This window comes from Lathamus discolor, chromosome 5, assembly GCF_037157495.1.
Source record: "Lathamus discolor isolate bLatDis1 chromosome 5, bLatDis1.hap1, whole genome shotgun sequence".
Taxonomy (NCBI): Eukaryota; Metazoa; Chordata; class Aves; order Psittaciformes; family Psittacidae; genus Lathamus; species Lathamus discolor.
Window position 1 is genome coordinate 94,861,739 of NC_088888.1, and position 8,051 is coordinate 94,869,789.

Consider the following 8,051-nt stretch of genomic DNA (forward strand, 5'->3'; position numbering starts at 1 on the left):
ACCTTATGCTTCTCCTTCATGCCTTCATTCCAGGAGAAGACAATGTTCAGTGGGATTGTATTGTCTTTCTCAAAACCTAAGTTTTTCTTTTCAGTATGAGCAGAAAGCACATTTTTAATAACACAGCTTATGATACATCTTAATTTCAGAAAGCTGGGAGATACCCTTAGGGAGTTCAAGCTGCAAAACTAGTTCTTTAACCTATTTCTTTAACAGAAAAGTATCCCAGATATCCACTGGATTTCCTGGAGAACAGCTAGAAATCACTTTTCTGACCAGCAAATTATTCTACATTAGTCTTTTCATGATTCTTCTTTTATCTGCAAAACAATGACAAATATTGCACTTTTGTTCTCAGAGGGAACAGTATCCTGCCATACTCTTTATCTGAAGCAGTCTTGTAGAGCAATAGAAGAAAAAGGAAGGGAAGTTTTAATGATGTGTTTTGATTGTTAGATAATCAGGGACTAAAATGTATGGAGGAAATCCAAATTCACTTGCAGAAGAGCAAGAAGGCAACTGGACCACGTGTGGGGCTTCAGTAGAACATTTAGTATTGCAATAGACTGTCATTAGAAAGCAAAACAGTGGTAGATATGACCTTCAGGCTGCTATCAAGTTTGATTTTCACAACTGGTATACAACTGCTACACTTGTCCTTTCAGACCATTTTCTATACTGTTGATTTATTCAGAATACTGAGTAAATTTCAAGCTGCTTTGCTGAGAAGCAGCATGATATTATTCCACTTTCATAATTTTGTCTTTTTTATTTTGTGATACTGAATTTAAATGTACTGTATGATAACTTTTGATACCATGTCTATTTCCCATATGGTTGTCTACATATTTTGGGTGCGTCTGCAGCTCTGCTTTCTCATATAGGGGTGTAAAAGAAAAAACTTTCTAGTGACCCTTTCTGCCTCAGGGATGATTACTTTTCTGAGATAAAAGTGAGAAAATTTGTTTATGAACTAAGTAGACAGCAACCTTTCTGTCATTTCGTTTTGCTATTAGCTCAATTTACCAAAGGAGTTACAGTGTTGTGATTTGACTCATGTGGGAACTGCTGATAGAAAACTTTCTTCTTTCTTTTTTTTTTTTTTTTTTTTTCTTTTCAGGAAGCATTTACTGCCAAATAAATAAATAAATCCCAGGATCAGCTCAAGAACGGAAATGTTCAGAATTACTCCATTATCTTGCAGTCTTTTGTTGTTATTTCCTCTATTCTGAAAGCAGAGCAAAATCAGTCACTCCATCTATCTTGTCTTTTCAATACATTCACACCCCATAAGGCCCTTTTAAAGGTACACATATTCTGAGCATATTCACATTGAAGTATTTAGAATGTTTTGGTTTTTTCCTTCTACAAAATCTGTGTGCTATCACATCTCAATCCATTTCCTCCGTGGTCGACAGGATCTGCATCAAACCCTTGCTTTGGAGTGTGTGAATGAAGTTCTGAAATTCCAGCCATATGATTTTCCATTTTTTCTGTTGTTCCAGAGAAAGTGTCTCCTTGATACCGGTGAGAGATTTTAGGATCTCCCTATGGTATTGTATATTTTTTTTTGTTGTGAAATGAATGGAGCAAAGTAAGAAAAAGCTCTCTATGTAATTTTTTTCTATAGCATTTGATTTTTTTATGGATAAGGTCCAATATGAGACACAGTAATGTACAGGGTTTGTTTTGTTTTTTTACTGAAATATTTATTTTTGGCATTTAAAAAGTGAGTTGTCCTTGAACAGCATGGTATTTTTTCTACTACTAAAATTTTGAGAGATAAGGTGTATTAACAAGCAATAAGCATGAGCTGAATGAAAACCTGCTGTGGTCATTTAAAAATCATCCCATGGTACAACAGCTTAATTCCGATCAACGGTAAAAAATGTACTACTCTCTCCTTTTAACACCAGGTAAAGACAGGTTTTAATTGCTTGCTGTCATGGTTCAAGCCCAGCCGGCAACCTAGAAACACGCAGTCGCTCGCTCACCCTCCACCTTCTCCCCCCACTCCCAGAGGGATAGGGAGAAGAATCGAAAGAATGTAACTCCCACGGGTTGAGATAAGAGCAGTCCAGTAACTAAGGTATAACACAAACCACTGCTGCTACCACCAATGGTAATACTGAGAAGGGAAATAACAAGGGAAGAGAATGCACCAGCACCAGCTACTAAGGAGAAAAATGTCTGCCACTGCTGAACCCAGGACAGTATCCACCTCTTATTCCATATCATTCATGTCATGCTTAGATCTCACATTTTCAATATACCATCACTCGTGTGTATATATATATACACATACACACACACACACACAAACAGAGAGAGAGCTGAACCCAGGACACCTGTGAAGCAACAGACATCCTTCTTTCACTCCCCACTTCTTTCAAATATTTTTTTATTTGCTTCAAGAATTAGACTGCTGGCCCAATCCTGCATTCTGTATGCTTTCTGCAGGTAGTTTGGAATCTCAGTTCTGCACTGAATGGTGGATTAAGTAGTGGATTGAAATGTTTGCTAGTGTCTGCCCTAAGATTTCTGAACTTCATTGATGATTCAATGATGTAAGGGTGGTGAGGCACTGGAATGGGCTGCCCAAGGAAGCTGTGAATGCTCCATCCCTGGCAGTGTTTAAGGTCAGGTTGGACAGAGCCTTGGGTGGCATGGTTTAATGTGAGGTGTCCCTGCCCATGGCAGGGGGGTTGGAACTAGATGATCTTAAGGTCCTTTCCAACCCTAACTATTCTATGATTCTATGATTCAGATTAAATATTACTTTGATAGTTGTTTAATGTGCTCGCTTCTGGAGTTACTAAATCTTTTAATGGCTGTGTTTATCATACTGGAATATCCATGAAAATCTTCTATATCTTTCTCCAGAAGTAACTTTGGCTCATCCAGAAAGAATAAAAGAAAGCATTCATATTCAGATATCCATGCAAGACCCATTCTTATCAGTTTATTCTCAGAGTTCTTACAAAAAAAACAAAAACAAAAACAAAAACAAAAAATTATTTTCACAGTGATTTCATGTCCTCAGTGCAACATTCTCAGTCTTGTACACAAATAATTGAAAGTTAAATGAAAACAGAAAAGAAGGTCTTGGAATGAATTTTTGCCTTGTTCAGAAATGAAAGTATGTCAAGTTTCTATTTTACATAGAACAATTGAAAATTAAATTTACATTTCTATGCGCATTTGAAATATAAAAAAAAACACCTCAACCACCTAGATATTTGAATGAAAATGAAGAATTGCACATGTCAGAGAACATGGACATTTCCTTTTAGTCTTAGACATACTGTGCATCTGAAAGCCCATTTCACAATTGCACTCTAAAGAAGGCAAGCTCAAGACTGACATTCCCAAGTCCGTACCGTCAGGTGGTGGGATGAAATGAGCAGAGCTCTTGTGATGTTATGCAAGAATCAGAACTGAGTGAGTCAGTGCTGGCCATGGCTGAGAAGGTGAAGTTTGCTACTTATACAAAGCTGTACTATTTCTTTTTTCCAAAGTATTTTGCTGCTTTTGTTTTGATGTTCCTTTGTAATTTTTCAGAAAGTGAAATGCAACCGTTTAATAATCTTAGTTAAGGAAAGAGACCTCATTCTGCGTACAGTACTAAATATATGATGGGCTTAGAGATCTAGTGACTGGGTAGGTAAATCAGGTAAAGGAGCTACAAACGGGTAGTGTTGAGTGAAGAAATCTGGTATGAATTCAGAACAGGGTTTATTTCAGGTACACCTGGAGGTTTCCAGTCAATAGCTGAAAATAAGTAATCATGTAAAAGCTAATGAAAGGTTGTGAAAGAGGGTTAATGGAGCAAAAGTAAAAAGGAAGTATCCAGACAGACACTGTGTCATACTTAGTTATAAGTTACTATAGTGGACTGAAGGTACAATTTCATTATATAGTTCATCATGTAGTAAGCAGTATCCAGAACAGGTAGCTCCATCTTTGTGCTCCATTGGCTTCCTTTGTATTTACTCCTGCATTCGTTCGTCCTCATTGAAAAGTATTTCAGGTGTTTTTACTAGCAGAAAAGTAACCTTAGAGATTACTTCTCTCTTGGTGTAGTTTCTTTAAATAACTCATCTTGAAATCAGAAAAGTGCCCAAAATGGCATCAGTGAGGATGAAGGAACTTACAGCCAGTTGCTGCTGGTAGACATTGGTTGTCTAAGCAGCAACGAGATACAATTTCTGTTTGGTTGCATTAACAAAACCACATTCGAATTTTTGGTATTTTTTGTGTAATCCCCAGTACAGAGCATCATTCTTGAGTCAAGATTTATTAATACACTTAGAAACAGGAAGTGCTGGGGTTTATTCTTCTTGGTTTCTGGTGAGCATAAAGGATATTTTAACTAGATGGTTATAATCTCAGATGGTACTTTAAAAGTATTTAATGTTGCCAAATTCCTCTAAAATCCAGGTTATTTGTTTACTGCTATTCATCTCACTGCAGGATACAGGAAAAAGTAAAGGGAAGATGATAACATTCAAAAGGAGAAATTATGTCTATGAACTTAAGAAATTCTATGTAGATTTCATACTTTCCTCCTTTAGCATTTTTATAGAGCTTTTTTTGTCTCCATATTTGAAAGAACTGTTGCTCTAATCTTGTTCCTGTTTTTCACAGCAGGCCTACACAATCCCTCCTGCTGCCTGCAAAGAGTCACCAAATTGGACCTATTACATCGTTCCTGTATGCAGAATGACATGCAATCAGTAAAAACTCCTTTTGTTTATACTGCTAATAACAGATGTTGCTCTGCTACATCACACATGCTGTTTAATATTATCAAAACAATTATTCATTTATTCATATTTGTGCAGTGTGTGCAAGCTGGCATTACAGATCTTGCAGACATGGCCTTCATGAATGCATAAACAGAAAGGCATGTCATATATAATAAATCACCCTCCATTCCCATCACCATTTTTAATCTTATATCTAAGAATTTCATGATAACTTTATTGCTTACACATTGCAAAGGAGTGACAGACAAAACTCTGGGCATGTGGAAAAGCTACTGAAATAGTGCAGGCCCCTTCCTACAGGGAGCTGTTGTATATGCATGAAAGGAAGCAAGCTTTGCTTTGTCAGGGTCCAGGGACAAGCACTCTGGTGTCAGTTCTTGCTTCTTCCCTTTATCCCCCTCAGTTCTCCTCCAAAAGAAAAACACAAAGAAAAACAGTTCAAGAGTTAGTTTGATTCCTTTTGATTGAATTAACAAGGGTTCATTTTAATTGAATTAAGTAGTGGGATAACAGCATGACTGAATTTTAAAGTATAATTAAAGGATTCATCTTCTCTTTAATGACAATGAGAGAGAAAATTACCACAAAACAGACACTACACAAATTGTCCGATTTCCCATTATAGATGTGATTTTCAGGTAACATGACCATTAAAGCTTCTTCTATAAATGATAATAGGTTTGGAACAAAACTTACCAATTTAGAGGAAGGTGTCCCTGCCTATGGCAGGGGTGTTGGAACTAGACGGTCTTTAAGTTCCCTTCTAACCCAGACCATACAGTGATTCTACAATTCTATGAAATCAGTTTATTGTCTTGTAATCCTAAAGTGTTTATGTAGTTTATGATGATATATCATTATTTAGTCTGGTTAGGATATAGGACCTCTCATGTTTCTTTAATTAAAATAGCAAAGTTATTAAGATATTTTCTTAAAATATAAAGTCCTTTTTTTTTTTTTTTTTGTGTACATCAAATATAGCCTTCCTGAATTAGTACGGTTATGCTCCTGATAGTATGTTTCTGTTCTGAAGAAGTAAGATATCTTTTGGTAGAAATCAGATTTCAATTCTAATAATGTAAACCGGTATTCTCCATTCCCTTCTCTTTCTCACCACCTTCACTGGAAAAATGAGACAAACTTATCTTTAAAGGCTTATAGTAGTTAAACAAAACTTAAAGAAAAACTTTAGCCATGAATAAAATGGTTTGAAGTGAATGGAATTTTCTTTCCTCAAGCCTGAAGGTAATAGCTTTTCCTAGAAGTATACTCAGAGAATAATAATCAGTTAACTGATACAACCTGTAGAACTTCAATTTGGCAGTCAGGAGGTTTATCATTAACCTACATAGCTAGATGACCTAGTGCAAGGAGGATAGAGGTGACTAAGGGGAGGACTGAATGATTTCTGTCTTGTTTCTTTCTTTTGAGTACTGCTTGTATAATCTGGGTTTTCTGTCTAGTATATTATGAAAATAATAGCTTGACTCCAGTTTGGGTTTCAGTGATTTTCTTTTTGATTTCCCTTATACATGCTTTTTTTCACTGAGCTGATGCTCACTCCAGCTGGGAAACACAGTAGAAACACAGGATCTTTCACACTAAATTAGAGCTGTGGCTCCGTAGATCAGTGTCTCTCCTCTGATGGTGACAAGCTTTAAGGTCTGTATTTGTTTTCTGAAACACAGGTACCGAGAATCATCCAAGGCACCATAATCTATCCAAGACATCCTCATGAGGCCAACATGACACAGTATATCCTGGTGTATCTCAAATTGCACTCTAGTTGTACATATGCCTAGACCCAGGTGGCTGAATCAAACCCCAAATATCACAGAAAACAGGAAACCTGAAATATTCCTAGTGTTACTATTAAACAATTCATCGCCTGTTCATCCAAGAACTTTCAAGTCTTCTGAGTTTCAAATGTCAAAGATATACTCTGACAATAACATTCACAATGCATTCATAAGCTGGGTAGAAATTATGTTTATTCTTTTTGAAACATTTACATTTAATATGTTGAAGGGCTATTTCCTGTAAAGTCTACTTTCTCACGTCATTCTTATTATTTCATGCACTTTTATCATGTTCCCCTTTAATCATTTAATATAATAATCTTTTAGTCTTTCTTTTCAGTAGAGATTTTTTTCCATACCAATAACTTGTTCTTATCTATTTTCACTCAACCTGTCTATTTTTGCAGTATGTTTTCTCTGATAAGGAGCCAGTCTAAAGCAAGAAGTATTAGGGGCTACATCAGCGTCAGTATAAAGGACATTTTCTATATTACTTACCATCCCATTATTTATTCACCTCTAGAACTCTTTTGTTTCCTTTCAGCACAGCTGTACATGGAGCAGAAGTTCATGGTGAACAGTCCATAACTTCCCTGCTACCTTTCCCATGAGACATCTCAGTAGTCTATATTTTAGCAATTTGTACCACTGGTGTAGAATACTGATTATGCTGTTGTCAAAGAGAAGTTCAGACATGTAACACCATTTACATACCTGTATTTTCTTCAAGAGGCTCTCTGGTTATCAACAGGGACATTGCCATTGTGTTGATCATTTTTCCTACTTAATTAAGTTCTGTTTAAGTTCTGCGCAGGTGCCTCCAGGTATAATGGAATATAAAAAAGGTTTGGGTTATTTACACATATTTCTTTTTTCTACCTCACTATTCACTTTGTGAATTGTAGATTATTAACAATGTGTTAAACATTGAGCCTCATATGGAACCTTTGGAAACACAGCTGATAACCTTTCATCACCATGAAAACTGACCTTGAATTCACTACTGCTGTCATCCAGTTGGTTTTGGGTGTGTGAATGAAGCACAGAATCCTTGGAAATTCAGGTGATTTCATAGAGACATACATAAAGCTTTTAATATTGTATCAAGTGGTAGCAGGTAGTTTGGATATGAGGTACTGGGCAGCCTTGTAAAAACGTTGTCACAAATCTTGCTAATACAAAATGAAGTTTCTAAATCACCCTTGACAAAGCACCCAAGCAATTGTCTGTGTTTATACAGAGGGTGTCTGGGGGAGAAAACCAAGCAAATACCTACATTTACATTGTGGTATATGGTAGCACATTCAGAATATAGAAGATTTACACCTAGAACTGACTTCTGGATGAATGTTCTGTAAGCTAACTGCCCCAAGTTTTAAGCTTCATCTTGCATATCTGCCATTACCTAAGCCAAATAATTCACTGGTAGTACTGGTTGCAAAAGAGACACATGGCATCGCAAATCTAGTGAGTTGACCAGCAA

The 8,051-nt window shown here is 36.4% G+C and overlaps 1 long non-coding RNA gene across 1 annotated transcript; it reads right to left on the reverse strand.

Annotated features, from left to right (window-relative positions):
* Window positions 1-2,940: 2,940 nt before the first annotated feature.
* Window positions 2,941-7,391, reverse strand: LOC136014423 (uncharacterized). The gene is made up of 2 exons (XR_010612690.1): window positions 7,283-7,391; window positions 2,941-5,177 (listed from the first exon to the last, which is right to left on the reverse strand). It is a non-coding gene; the product is annotated as an uncharacterized LOC136014423 (long non-coding RNA).
* Window positions 7,392-8,051: the final 660 nt, after the last annotated feature.